General features: G+C 41.5%; 1 protein-coding gene across 1 annotated transcript in view; it reads right to left on the reverse strand.

The window, feature by feature from the left end:
• Topaz1 (testis and ovary specific PAZ domain containing 1) overlaps window positions 1-16,147 on the reverse strand; it is a 78,332-nt gene that overhangs the window by 5,490 nt on the left and 56,695 nt on the right. The gene's annotated exons all lie outside the window — the stretch shown is intronic.

The following is a 16,147-nucleotide window of genomic DNA, read 5'->3' on the forward strand; positions in this document are numbered from 1 at the left end:
GAACCTTGGTAGTAAGACCTCTCTAGTGGCTGGCCGCTTTGCTTTTCTGATCTTCAACCTGAGCCCCAATATCTGTTTCTGGGTTTTTATTATTTGTGCAACACTGAATCCTTTGTATCGCCCTCTGAACTTGTCAGTTTTCCTGACTAAAGCTTCTGCTCATGGACTCCCTCTTCTTATCTTAAAGCTTGAATTTTAACCTTTAAGAGAACTCATTTATTCCAAGATTACTAAGATGTATCCTGATCAGTCCTCTTCACTGTAAACAGAATCAATTGCTCAGGGTATGTAGACCAGAGCTGCTGACAAACAACCCAGAGAAGCATCTTTAAAACCTACACTTAACTTACACAGAACATACTTTATAGGAAATGACTTCATTAAGAAATACTAGACTAGGTTCCCTGCTAGCTCCATGGAGACCAATACTTGGTGGACATAAGAGGTGAGTCAATAGTGGCGCTGTGGCCCCGGACCCCCCACTCCCTAAAACCTCCATGTGGGAGAAAATCCAGGGCCCCCCCTTCCTTAGGTCTCCTTGGCATTCCTAGCCACCAGCAGGGAGCTGGCCTGTTAGACCTCATTCCACCCGCCCCCAACCCACCATTCCCTGTGAACTTCCTGGAACCCTGTGAGACCAATACTTGGTGGTCATAAGAGAGACAGCCACAGCAAGGATTGGACCAAGACGCCAAGACACTACTGGCCTCATTTGAAGGAAGAGATGGGAAGGTGCCAATGCAAGAATTCCTCCAACATCCTAACACCAGAACATAGTGGACACAAAAAAAAGGAAGACTTGATCATTCTAACCCATAAGACAAAGAAAAAAATGACTTTAAATGTAATTTTATGAAAATGATGGAGACCTTTGAAGATGTAGTGAAAATCTCCCTCAAAGAAATGGAGGAGAAGACAAACAGAAAGCTGAAAGAAATTAACAAATCCTTCAAAGATACCCAAGAAAACCAAGAAAAAGCAACCAAACAGGTAAAGGAAACAGTTCAAAACTTGAAGATTAAAATAGAGGTAATAAAGAAAACACAAACCGAGGGAACTCTAGAAATGGAAAATCTGGATAAACAAACACTAACTACAGAGACAAGTATAACCAACAGAATATAAGAGATAGAAGAAAGAATCTCAGGTGTGATGTGGGAGTGATTTCTTATTAATAAAGAAACTGCCTAGACCCATTTGATAGGCCAACCCTTAGGTAGGCGGAGTAAACAGAACAGAATGCTGGGAGAAAGAAGCTGAGTCAAGGAGTCGCCATGATTCTCCCACTCCAGGCAGACGCACGTTAAGATCATTCCTGGTAAGCCAGCTTGTGGGCTACAGCAGATTATTAGAAATGAGCTAGTCCAGGTGCGAGAGCTAGCCTAGAAGAGGCTAGATAGAAATGGGCCAAGTGGTGTTTAAAAGAATACAGTTTCCGTGTAATTATTTCGGGTAAAGCTAGCCGGGTGGCGGGACGCTGCCCAGCCCACCGCTCTTATTTCAACACAGGTGCTGAAGATATTATTGAGGAAATAGACTCATTGGTCAAAGAAAACACTAAATCCAACAAATTCTTAACACGAAACATTGAGGAAATCTGGGACACCATGAAAAGACCAAACCTGAGACTAATAGGGGTAGAAGAAGGAGAAGAATTCCAGCTCAAAGGCACAGAAAATATATTCAACAAACATTATAGAAGAAAACTTTCCCAATCTAAAGAAGGATATCCCTATGAAGGTACAAGAAGCTTACAGAACACCAAATAGAGTTGATAAAAAAAAATCCCCTCGCCATATAATAATCAAAACACAAAACATACAGAACAAAGAAAGAATATTAAGAGCTGCAAAGGGAAAAGTTCAAGTAACATATAAAGGTAAACCCATCAGAATTACACCTGACTTCTAAATGGAAACCATGAAAGCCAGAAGGTCCTGGATAGATGTGCTGCAGACACTGAGAGATCATGGATGCAAGCCCAGACTACTATACCTAGCAAAGCTTTCACTCACCATTGAAGGAGAAAACAAGATATTCAAAGACAAAAACAGATTTAAACAACACACATCCACAAACCCAGCCTTACAGAAAGTACTAGAAGGAAAACCTCAACCCAAGGAAACCAACAACACCCACAGTAACACAGACTTCTGATACCACCCCCCACCAACATAACCTAAAGAAAGGAAACAAACAAACACTACTACCAAAAGATAACCAGAGCGAACATCCACTGGTCATTAATATCATTTAATATCAATGGTCTCAATTCACCTATAAAAACACACAGGTTAAGAGAATGGATATGAAGACAGGATCCAGGATTCTGCTGTTTACAAGAAATAACACTTCAACCTCAAAGACAGACACTACCTCAGAATAAAGGGTTGGGAAAAGGTTTTTCTAACCAAATGGACCTAAGAAACAAGCAGGTGTGATTTCAAACTAAAATCAATCAGAAGAGATGGTGAAGGACATTTTATAGTCATAACAGGAACAATTCATCAGGAGGAAGTCTCAATCCTGAATATCTATGCCCTTAATACAAGAGCACCCATATATGTAAAAGAAACATTACTGAAACTTAAATTGCACATCAAACCCCACACACTAATAGTAGGAGATTTCAACACTCCTCTCTCAACAATGGACAGGTCAAACAGACAGAAACTTAACAGAAATAAGAGAACTAACAGATGTCATGAAACAAATGGACTTTATATATATATATAAAACATTCCACCCAAACAAAAAAGAATACACCTTCTTCTCAGCACCTCATGGAACCTTCTCTAAAATTGATCACATTCTTGGTAACAAAGCAAACATTCACAGATACAAAAAAAAATTGGAGTAATCCACTGTGTCTTATCAGATCACCAGGGAGTAAAGTTAGAATTCAACAACAATACTACTCCTAGAAAGCCTACAAACTCATGGAAATCGAACAGTCAACTACTGAACCACCCCTGGGTCAAGGAAGAAATAAAGGAATTAAAACCTTTCTTGAATTCAATGAAAATGAAGGCACAACATATCCAAACCTATGGAACACTAGGAAAGCAATGCTAAGAGGAAAGTTCATAGCACTAAGGACCCACATAAAGAAAACAGAGAAAGCTCACATCAGTGACCTAACAGCATGCCAGCAAGCTCAAAAAAAAAGTGGCATGGGGCTGGAGAGATGGCTCAGTGGTTAAGAGCACTGGTTGGCTCTTTCAGAGGTCCTGAGTTCAATTCTTAGCAACCACATGGTGGCTCACAACCATCTGTACTGAGATCTGGCGCCCTCCTCTGGCGGGTGGGCATACATCGAGGCAGAATGTATTATACATAATAAATAAATAAATCTTTAAAAAAAAGTGGCAGACTCACCCAGGAGGAAAAGAAGACAGGAAATAAAGTTGAGGTTTGAAATCAACAAAGTAGAAACACAGAAAACCATACAAAGAATCAATGAAACAGAGAGCTGGTTCTTTGAGAAAATCAACAAGATTGACAAACCCTTATCCAAACTAAACAAAAGGCAGAGAGAGAGAACATCCAAATTAACAAAATCAGAAAATGAAAAGGGGGACATAACAACAGACACTGAGGAAATTCAGAGAATCATTAGGTCTTACTACAAAAAACTGTACTCCACAAAATTGGATAATGTAAAGAAATGGACAATTTTTTTTAGATAGATACCATCTATCAAAATTAAATCAAGACCAGGTGAGCAATTTAAAATAGACCTATAAGCTGCAAGGAGATAGAAGCTGTCACCAAAAACCTCCCAACCAAAAAAAGCCCAGGGCCGGATGGTTTAAGTGCAGATTTCTACCATAACTTCCAAGAAGGGCTAATGCCTATACTCCTCAAAGTGTTCCACATAATAGAAACAGAGGCTCACTGCCAAACTCTTTTTTTATGAAACTATAATTACTCAGATACCAAAACCGCACAAAGTCTCAACCAAGAAAGAGACTTGTAAAAGCTGATAAATACCTTCAGTGAAGTGGCAGGATACAAGATCAACTAAAAAAAAATCAGTAGCCTTCCTATACACAAAGGACAAAGAAGCTGAGAGGAAAATCAGAGAAACATCACCTTTTACAATAGCCACAAGTCACATAAAATATCTGGGGGTAACACTACAAAAGGATGTGAAAGACTTATTTGACAAGAACTTTAAGTCTCTGAAGAAAGAAATTGAAGAAGATACCAGAAAATGGAAAGATCTCCCATGCTCTTGGATAGGAAGGATAAACATAGTAAAAATGGCAATCTTATGAAGGCAATCTATAGATTCAATGCAATCTCCATCAAAATCCCAAGACAATTCTTCACAGATCTTGAAAGAACAATACTCAATGTCATATGGAAAAACAAAAAGCCCAGGATAGCCAAAACAATCCTGTATAATAAAGGAACTGCCAGAGGTATTAACATCCCTGACATCAAGCTCTATGACAGAGCTACAGTAATGAAAACAGCTTGGTATTGGCATAAAAACAGAGATGTTGACCAATGAAATAGAATTGAATACCTGGATATTAAATTCACACACTTATGAACACCTGACTTTTGACAAAGAAGTAAAAAAGATACAATGGAAGAAAGAAAGCATCTTTAACAAATGGTGCTGGCATAACTGGATGTCATCCTGTAGAGGAATGAAAATAGATCCATGTCTGTTGCCATGCACAAAACTCAAGTCCAAATGGATTAAAGACCTCAATATAAATCTGACCACACCGAACCTGATAGAAGAGAAAGTGGGAAGTAGCTTGCAATGCATGGGCACAGGAGACCACTTCCTAAATATAACCCCAGTAGCACTAACAATAAGAGCAACAATAAATCAATGGGACCTCCTAAAACTGAGAAGCTTCTGTAGAGCAAAGGACACAGTCAGTAAGACAGAAAGGCAGCCTACTGAATGGGAAAAGATCTTCACCAACCCCACATCAGACAAAGGTCTGATCTCCAAAATATATAGAACTCAAGAAATTAAACATTAAAATTCTAAATAACCCAATTAAAAAGTGGTGCACTAAACTAAACAGAGAATTCTTAACAGAAGAATTTCAAATGGCCAAAAGATACTTAAGGACATGTTCAACTTCCTTATCTATTAGGGAAATGCAAATCAAAACAACTCTGAGACACCATCTTACTCCTGTCAGAATGGCTAAAATCAAAAACACTAATGATAGCTTTTGCTGGAGAGGTTGTGGAGTAAGGGGAACACTCATCCATTGCTGGTGGGAATGCAAACTTGTGCAACCACTTTGGAAATCAGTGTGGTGGTTTCTCAGAAAACTGGGAATCAACCTACCTCAGGATCCAGCAATACCACTCTTAGGCATATACCCAAAAGATGCCCAATCATACTACAAAAGCATTTGTTTCAACTATGTTCACAGCAGCATTATTTGTAATAGCCAGAACCTGGAGACAACCTAGATGCCCCTCAGTGGAAGAATGGATGAAGAAAGTGCGGCACATCTACACATTAGATACTGCTCAGTGGTAAAAAATAGTGACATCTTGAATTTTGCATGCAAATGGATATAATTAGAAAACGTTATCCTGAGTGAGGTAATCCAGACCCCCCCAAAAAACCAAATATGGTATGTACTCACTCATTACTGGATTCTAGTCATAAACAAAGGGCATCAAGCCTATAGTTCATGATCCTAGAGAAACTAAGAAGGTTAACCCAAATAAAACATATATAGACTCACTTGGAAATTGTAATCAGACAAAAATTTGGGAGCAGGAGGGCAGGGGGTAGAAAGGAGGGGAGGAGGGTTGGGGAGAGCTTGAGGGAATGGGATACTCGAGATGGAGGAAGGACAGATATGAGAGCAAGGAAAGAGATATCTTGATTGAGGGAGCCATTATGGAGCTAGCAAGAAACCTGGCCCTAGAAAAATGCCCAAGAACCCACAGGGATGATCCTAGCTAACACCTCAAGCAATAGAGGAGAGTGTTACGGGAGGTCCTCCACTCCTCCAGCCTATAGCTGCTGAGATACCAGCCCATTGGGGCGTGGTCTCTCTCCCTTTAAAAAAGTGGCCACTTCCCTCTCCTCTCTCCCTTCACTTCCTGCTCTGCGGGTGACTAGACTCCCTTCCTGGTTGCGCAGAGGGCTGTTGTCTGGGATGGTGATCTGTAAGTTTTTTCCCCTTTAAATAAATACCACCCTATTAATCATAATTCCAAACTGGTGTGGCATTGTTTGTGACTTACGCCTTCAGGAGAGAGTGTCTGAACTGGTCTTACCCTGTAGTCAGAATGATGATTATCTTAAATATCACCATAGACCCTTCGTCCAACAACAGAGCCAGTGACCCACATAGGAGCACTGGTTTGAGCTCCCAAGATCCAGTTGAAGAGTCAAAGGAGTGAGAGTATGGGCAAGGAATTCCAGACCATGAGGGGTTCATACACTGAGACTGAGGGGCCACTGATAGTGACACTGGGATTTGTCTCTACTGCATGTACTGGCTTCTTGGGATCCTATTCCCTTCGTATATAAACCTTGCTCAACCTAGATGTAGTAGGGAGGGTCTTGGACTTTCCACAGGGCGGGGTGCATGGCCCTCTCAGGATTGGAGGGGTGGGGGGAGGATCTGTGGAGGGAGAAGGAGGGATGTAGGAGGAGGGGAGTAGGAATTTTGGATTGGTATTTTTTTAAGTTAAAAAAGAAATACTGGACTAGAGAAGCTAAGCACAGCAGGTGGGGAATTGTTCCTCACTAGCTGTTAGAACAGGCAGAGAATTGTTCTTTACTAGCTGTTAGAATGGGGGGAGGACTGTTCCTTATAAATGGAGATTGCTCATTTGTTTCCTGACTGCCTAGACCCATATAATCACAAAGAAACTATATTAATTATAATATTTTGGCAATACCTTAGGTGTGTTCCTACCTAACTCTTGTATCTCGAATTAACCCATTTCTATTCATCTGTGTATCTCCACGAGGCTATGGCTTACCTGAAAGGTTCCGGCGTTGTCTTTCTCCTTTGGCAGCTATGTGGCTTCTCCTTTACTCTGCCTATTCTATCTTTGTTTGGTTTTCCCACCTAGTTCTATTCTGCCCTGCCATAAGCTGAAGCAGCTTCTTCATTAACCAATAGTAATAAAACATACAGCATACAGAGGGGCATCCCACATCACCTCCCCTTTTCTGTCTAAATAAGAAGGAAGTGGGGACTCCTTCAGCTCATAGCCATTAAGATACCGCCCATTTTGGGCGTGGTCTCATGTACTATAAATGCAGATGAAAAGCCGCGTGGCCCTCTTGGCTGCTGGATTCAATTTCAGCTCCCAGGACATGTATAGGACTGCAGATCATTACTCTGTGGGTTTCCCCAAATAAATAAACCTTTGCTTTACTCCATTCCAGGCTACTGTGGAACTCTTTTGTATGTCAACAAATTGGCGCCCAATATGCCCACACCATTGCTGGGCCCTGCTCCCACCCCACACAGCTGAACTACCCCTTTGGCACAGCTGTGCAAGGTTTGGGTTGGCTAGCCTGCTGCAGCACTTAGCAGGTCCCCACTGGCCTGCGATGGCTTCATCCTGCCTACTGAGTGGCTGAGTCCTGTCACAATGCCTCTGCAGCTTCTCTGGCTTCGGCCAAACCTGCTCTGATCAGGCTGAGCTCTGATTCTGGAACACAAGCTTCCATTCCCAGCTTGGATCCACAAATGCCTGGTCCAAAATCCAGCCAGTAACCTCACAGCTTGCAACTGCCTGCCAAGTTCTGTGTTCCTTGACATTTTGCCCAACTCAAACCTTCTCCACATGTGGGTGAGATGCTCTTAAGTAATTAACTAAATCTGTTAGTAACTCTAAATCTCAGGTTAATTCAGGTACTGATCTAGGACCTACCTTACTGCCACAACTGTGACACCTACTGACCAATCAAGATTATTACACCTACAGCAATTCTCTGAAAATTATAATGGAGGTAAGTTAATTTGATTAATAAATAAACAAATGAATTTAAAATTGTAAACCAACCCAAAGATGACTGCATACAATATCACCATCCAAGAATTTAACAACCTCTTTATTTCTACTACAGATGAAATTCTGCAAGAGCTATATTACCTACCTGGTACATATATTTTTGTGTCATGATGGCTATTAGTTTTGTTCTTCTATTATATCTTTAAAGAAATAGGCTGATAAAGAGTCAAGAATGAGAAACTTTTAGGAAGGATACAGTCTTTAGCTGAAACGATTCATACTATTGAAAATGATAACCTTAATTTGACAGGCAAAATTCAATCCATGTCAATGGGTTATGAAACAATACAAAAGGTTGTTGAGAGATTATCTGAAAGGATTCATACTGTTGAAATTGACCATCAAAATCTGTTCAAGAGTTATGATAAGCTAGCACATAGAAGATCCCTCCAGGGAGGCAACATACATGCTATCCAAATAATATCTAAGGATGAGAAGATATCATTAATGGAAAAATTTTAAAACTTGGGATCACACGTGCAGAATGAGAACCATAAATTAATTGATTTGATGAAATCTGTAGTAATAAGAGTGGCGGGGCTGCGTCCCCAGCACTCCGGCTGCCCACATGGCTAGCTTATGCTCCAAAATAACAACACACAAACTGTATTCATTTAATCACTGCTTGGCCCATTTCTATCTAGCCTCTTCTAGGCTAATTCTCACATATTAATTTAGCCCATTTCTAATCATCTGTGTAGCGCCCCTAGGTGCGCTTACCGGGAAGATTCTAGCCTACATCCATCCTGTGTCGGAGCTTCATCGCATGCGTCTGCCTGGGAGCTGGGAGCATGCTGTCTCTCTGAGGCGTCTGCTCCCGAGAGGAGAGCTGTAGAGTCTGAGCTCACTTCCTCTTCCTCCCAGCATTCTGTTCTGTTTACTCCACCTACCTATGTTCGAACCAATAAAATGGGCCAAGGCAGTTCCTTTATTAGCCAATGACCTTCCTCCATCAGAAATCATTAGAAATATTCACAGGTCAAGAGATTCAGGCTTTACAAAAGGCAGTGATAAAAGATTTGAATCGACTGAGGAACTGGTCAGAACTGATAAGCAAGGAGAGGAGGCACAGGCAAAAGACAATAGTAAAGATTTAGTATCACCAACACCTCTCAGAGTCAGAGATGACTTACAGGAGTTTTTAGCTACTTAACCTGTTACTACCTCTGAAAAGCCAGCAAATACTCAATACCCAAATGGAAACACAGATTGTAAATGGGAACCCATAGGTGTAAAAGGTCTAAGAGAAACTAACAAGCAGTTGTGTCTTACGGCATGCAGTCACCATCTGTTAGGGAGATGGTAACAACATGGGCTTCAAGCAACAAGTCTATTCCACATGATTGCCTTCAATTAGTCTGTGTGGTGCTAGAAGATGGGCCACAGCTACAGTGGAAGTGCTATTGGAGAGAGGAACCTAAAGCCCTGGAACATCAAGGTAGAGCCAGAGGATTTGAAGCTTCTCAAGATCAAGTTCTTGGCAAGGGCCGTTATGCTGATGCACAGAGTCAAGCTATTTACAATGAACACATCTTGTCCCTATGCCAGACAGCAGCCTCTAATGCTTGGGACAGGATTAAGAATCAGAATAAGAACTGAATCATATACTAAGGTCATACAAGGCCCAAGAGAACACTTTAGTGACTTTTTACAAAGATTAACTAAAGTTGTACAGATAGGGGCAATAGATCCAGAAGCTAGATGAGCACTTATTGAATCTCTGGCTTTTGAAAATGCCAACTTAGAATGCAAAAAGATATTCCCCTACAAGAATTTTATTGCAGAAGGAAGATATTATCTTAGAATGGATCTTTTTTTATCACATAAACATAGTAAAAATTAAAATCTTATGTGGAAAAGATATCTGAATTAATTATAAAAGAAAATTTGAGACTTTGTTAACCAACAGAAATTATAGTACCTTTTACTAATGATGAGAATAAAATATTATAGGAAGACACTGAACCTTGGCAAAGAGCTTGTAAAAAATTTTTGGGCGAGATTAATAGCAACTATCCCAACCTGGGCCACAGCAGGCCTCGGGCAGTAAACTCCATGAGAACAGGAGCAGATCCAGGCCAGGGTCATTTGCAAAAGCAGGACTGGGCCAACGACCTAGGCCAGCATAGGACTGAGGCATGAGCTCCATGGGAGCGAGACTGAATCAGCTACCTAGGCCAGAGAGGGCCTGAGAAAGTGAGTTCCATGGGAGTGGGAGCAGATCCAGACCAGGGACATTTGCGGACACAGGACTGAGCCAGCAACCTGGGCCAGAGCAGATATGAGACAGTGAATCCCACAGGAGCAGGTACAGGGGAACAACCGATGAACCAGTGGGCCAGAAACAGAGACCACTGAAGGTCTGGATGTGAATCTGGGACCTTCAAGGGAGTAGACCTAAGCCAGGACCCCTGTGGGTCTGGGCGTGAGTCTAGGACCTCCCAGGAACTAGGCCTGATCCAGGACCTCTGTGGGTCTGGGCTTGAATCTCGGACCTCTGAGGGAGTAGGCAGGAATAGAGATCTCTTCAGGTTCAGGCATGAGTCTGGGATCTCAGAGGCAGTAGGCCTGAGCCAGGACCTCTGTGGGTCTGGGCATGGGTCTGGTACATCAAAGGGAATAGACAGGAACCAGACACATCTGCTGGACCGAACATTAGTCTGGGACCTGAGGGAGTAGGCCTGATTCAGGCCCTCTGCGGGCCTGGGCCCACCTGAGCCTGGGACCTGTAAGAGAGTAGATCAGAGCCAGAGTCCTATACAGGACCAACCCCAAACTAGGGACCTCTGAAGGAACGAATCCAGACCAGGGACATTTACAGAAACAGGTCTGAGCTGACAACATAGGCTAGAGCAGGCCTGGGACAGCAAACTCCAAGGGAGTGTAGGAAAGGCTGGGAACGCTGACTGACCTCCAGGAACACGAAGTGACCAAAGGAGGAACTAGAACAATGGCGCTGACTATACCATGAGGAATAACCATCTGGGCTTTGGATTCACTGGCACCTAGAAAATTAATCAACAGAATCACAGACAGCCCCAAGCACACATATTAGAAGAAAAGATGAATAGAAAAGGTGAGAATATGATGTGGGAGTGTCATATATCAATCTGTTGATTTCATTGGTTAAGCAATAAAGAAACTGCTTGGCCCTGTGGGTGGAGTAAACAGAACAAAATGCTGGGAGGAAGAGGAAGTGAGGTCAGACTCCACAGCTCTGCTCTCCTCTAGGGAGCAGACGCCTGAGAGAGACGCCATGCCCCGCTCCTGGGCAGACACACGCCATGAAGCTCCGACCCAGGATGGACTAGGCTAGAATCTTCCCGGTAAGACCGGTTCTCACAGATTATTAGAGATGGGTTGATCGGGATATCAGAATTAGCCAGTAAGGGCTAGAGCTAAAGGGCCAAGCAGTGTTTAAATGAATACAGTTTGTGTGTTGTTATTTCAGGTAAAGCTAGCCGCGCAGGCGGCTAGGGTGCTGGGGACGCAGCCCTGCCACCCTTATTACTACAGATTGGTGCCCAGAGAAAGCCTGGGAAAGAGAAGAGCATGTTTTCTTGGTAGCTGCAATTTAATAGAGGCTTCCTGACTCAGCTTTAGCTGCAAAACCCTGCAGCTCATTAAGAGGTCCTGCCACGAAACACTTAAATGGTGTTGACGAAAAGCTGAACGCATGCTTTTCGGTTTTCAGCCATAGAAGGAAAAAAGCTGCGCCGTTTAAAAATGCCAGCTTTCTGGGCTGTCCTGCCACGGCAAACTCTGACTCTTTTACGCAGGCGGTTTGTGCGGTTTGCAAGCACAGGCTGCTGAAGCTCGCTTGCTGGCAGGGACCTTGAAATGCCATAGAGTTGTGGCAGTAAACATGCCTACAGCCGGTACCTCAGCCACGAGGCTGGAAAGCTAAGGAATGGACTGGATCTAGGTGGCAAAGCCACGCCTTTAATCCTACCCATATTGCTCAGTAATTTAAAGGCTCGTGTGGTCAGAAAAAGAGAGATATACAGTAAAGAGAGATTCAAAGACAGAAAATTTCTGAATGGTTTAAAGTGTGTTAAAAATATATGCAGACTAAAAGTTGAAGTTCTTAAAGTAAAAAACAAAAAAAGGAAGAGAGTTGTTGTGTGTGGTAGCACACGCCTTTAATCCCAGTGCCTAGAAGGCAGAGACTAACAGAAGAGACTAACAGATCTCTGTGAGTTCAAGGTATAGTAGCTTACACCTTTAATCCCAATGCCTGGGAGGCAGAGACAGGCGGATCTCTGAGAGTTCAAAAACAGCCTGGTCTACAGAGTTATTCCAGGTCAAAGATATACACTCAAAAAGCAAAAAGTTAAAAGTAAAAATAAACGAAATAGGTTAAAACAAAGCTGTACAAAGTTGGAAAATACACAGAGAATTTTGATACTGTATGCTATTATGCTCTCTTTAAATTATTTAAATGCTGAGGAAGGAGCAACAGATGCTAAAAGATATTTATTTATAAATGCTGCTGAACTAATCCAACATAGATATTTTGATGTCTTGACTTTGAAATTTGGATCTAAGGACATGATGCTTTGGAAAGGAGTTTCTTATTTTGTTTTCACAGAGGATGAGACGCTGTTCATTTCTTCTATTCCGATTTGGTATGATGGACCATGCCCTCCTGAAGGGTTGTTGTGAACATCTTCAGAAAATTGCTTTGCTCAACTGCCAACTGAGAAGAAACTAGCACACAGGTTATACCATGAAAGACCTAATTAACGACGCCCCCATTCAGCAGGAAGCAGTTTGGAGAGAAATAACTGCGCCCATATTCCCAAATAATGTTTATAAATGTTCTTTTACATTTAAAGGGGGATATGATATAGGACTTTTCATGACAATGAGACACTCTGCTCCTGGCAGCACCAATCTACTTCAAGAGGAAGATGGGCATCGAAGAGGATCCTTATGGAGTTTGATAGCCATTTGGGCAAGAAACTGCTCTTGCCTGGACTATTGCATAAACTGGACACAGAGAACCCGCAGAGAGAGGACTACTGAACTTGCCTAAGGTGAGATGATCTTTCGGGGTTCCTGATTCATGAAAGAGTCCACGAGACATTCTACAGGACACAACAGATAGTGACTGAACTGACTTTGAATTTTCCTGCTTTATGGAAATGTCTGCAGGATACCATGGGCCTGAAGGCTGAAGATGGATGCCCCAACGGTACAGAGGAACTTTGGGTGACTGTCCAGGCAGCGAGATGTCTCTGTCATTTCTAGAGTTTTAAAAGTTGCTTTTTTCTTGTTTGCTTAGGTAGTATTGTATCTTTCTGGAGTCTTTGATGGAGTTAAGAATAGTTAGTTATAGTTATAGTTTTCCTTAGTTATGATAAAGATTATTGTAATTTTTACTTGATAACTGTTTTGTTATATGTAATTTTGCTATGTTAAAGTTAAAGCCTTCCTTTTTTTTTTTGTTTAAACAGAAAAAGGGGAAATGATGGAGGAAGGTCATTGGCTAATAAAGGAACTGCCTTGGCCCATTTTATTGGTTAGAAGATAGGTGGGAGGAGTAAACAGAACAGAACGCTGGGAGGAAGAGGAAGTGAGCTCAGACTTCACAGCTCTCCTCTCGGGAGCAGACGCCTCAGGGAGATGCCATGCTCCTGGCTCTTGGGCAGACGCACACTATGAAGCTCCGACCCAGGATGGACATAGGCTAGAATCTTCCCGGTAAGCGCACCTAGGGGCGCAACACAGATGATTAGAAATGGGCTAAATTAATAGGTGAGAATTAGCCTAGAAGAGGCTAGATAGAAATGGGCCAAGCAGTGATTAAATGAATACAGTTTGTGTGTTGTTATTTCAGAGCATAAGCTAGCCAGGCTGCCGGAGTGCTGGGAATGCAGCCCCGCCACTCATATTACTACAGTTTACCTCAGAATGGAAACCAGGAGATGTGCTATGTTGGGAAAGGGGTTTTGCTCTTGTTTCCACAGGAGAAGAAAAGCTATGAATATCATCAAAACAGATAAAGATTCGGTTTGAAAAGGAGAAACCTCTGGATAAAGACAAATGTTGGCTCATCCACAGAGGTGACAATTGTACAGGTTGTGAGGAAACCTCATATGCGTTGGGGCAGGGTTCTTTTCTTGTCTTTGCAGGAAAATACCCATATTCAAAAAGTCAAGAGACCTTGGACATCTAGATGCCTAAAGAAGAAAAGATAACTTTCCAGAAAGAATCACCAAGCAAAGAGAAATCTGACTTATGATACCAATATCCTCTGCAGGATAAGATCTTTTTGTCTCTATGGTACCTTTCATTGAGTAATGTTTAAGTTTTCCACAAGGAACAAGAAATTTTCCTGCAGTAATCTTTGAAGTTTCCAGGAAGAAGATGGGGCCCCACAACAACGATTCCACCTGGTTGATATGATGTCTTGATGCTGACAGCACCATTTTAAGATTGGTTTTGGGTTATGAGCTATTCAAGATGATTCCAACTTGGCTAGCTGAGATGGTGCACCTCCTTACCACATTCTGGCCAGAACTTCAAATAGGAACCTCAGAAAAACCCTACTGACTACTCAGAGACTATCTGTAATTATACCAGATGGTGATCTTGAAAGTTAACCATCATTTCATCATGTTAGTTTTTACAGGATCCCATAAAAATAACATCGCCCCCATGACAGCCGAAATTCTAGAAAAAGACATCCCCTCTCCCAAAAAAGTTTGTCCTCAGGGCTAGGGACATTATTAGGGGTGGATTACAAGTGATATAGTATTGGGAGTGGAAACAAAGTAGGCTCAGGGATCTCTCTTGAAAAAAAAGTGGGGTGGGGATGGATGTGATAATAGGTACATTAGTGTGAGCTTACTTACACTAATAATAGTGAGTAATAGTAAGATTACTTATGAACTATTATTTGTAGATAATTTATACTGGCATAGATTCTTATGTATTGATACAAATTCAAATTATATTTGTTATATTGACTATGTTCCCATTTCTGTTTACAATATTTGTGCACCTATGCAAAGTTATTTTGTCATATTGTATGTATGCCTGCTTCTACCTTTGCTTAAGATATTTGTATATTAATGCAATTTTAGGATATATTTATCATAATGCACTAAAATTTTCTACCTCTGATCAAGATACTTACACATTGTTTACATTTTGAGGTCACTGTCCTCAATTGCTGCACAGTTGTTTAAAGATTGTTTAATTTTTTAATATGAAGCCTTGGCCTTTAAGCTATATAGGTATTAAGAATTATAGGTCAATAGTCATCCATGTTTGTCATACTAATAGTTAGACTAATCAGGTTTTTTAGTTGTATAGAGATTGTAGTCCACATAGATAGGTAATCTTCAAACACTTCAAAGAACTGTAGAATAAGGCATTTAAATAACTCAGGATTTTGTTGAAGTGAGACACAATTGCTCCTGGCAGCACTGATCTATTCCCAAGAGAATGTTGAACAACAAAGACACTTCACTTGGAGCTTGTTTTCTTCTTGGCAAAACTGGTCTTTGGGCAAAGAACTGCCCCTGCCTCGACCACTGACAAAATGCCTGGTGTCCAGATTGGACAAGCAGGATACAAGACAAAAGACTGCCAAACCTTGCCAAGACAGGGTAAGATGGTTTTGCAAATTTTCCTGCCTCTGAAAATGGTTTGTCAGATACTCTAGACCTTAGCCAAAGTTGATTGCCTCAAGGTTGCCAATAAGATTTTGGGTGATTGCCCAGCTAGTCAGCTGTCTCTGTCATTTCTTCACCTTTTGGGAGTTGCCATTCACTCAAGTATTATTTCCCTTCTCAGGTCTTTGATGGGGTTGAAGACTAGATAGTCATAGTTACTTTTCTCTCATGACTTAGCCAAGCCATTTTTAATATAAGACTTAGACTTCTTAGGATAGTATAACTATTGAAACATTTAACATATGTTTCTTGTTTGATGCTGTTTATGCTGGTTGTAATTCTAAATTTTATACATGTTTTTGCCTCTTCTTTTCCCTAGATAATACTTGATATTTGTTCTTCTCACATATAGTGTTGTATTAGGCTTAGAACTCTCTTATTTAGACAAAAGGGGGAGGTGCTGTGGAACTCCTTTAGCCAATAGCCTT

The sequence above is a fragment of the Microtus oregoni genome, unplaced genomic scaffold (genome assembly GCF_018167655.1).
Source record: "Microtus oregoni isolate MIOR12 unplaced genomic scaffold, Mior012 000028F_ref0000031, whole genome shotgun sequence".
NCBI classification, from domain to species: Eukaryota; Metazoa; Chordata; class Mammalia; order Rodentia; family Cricetidae; genus Microtus; species Microtus oregoni.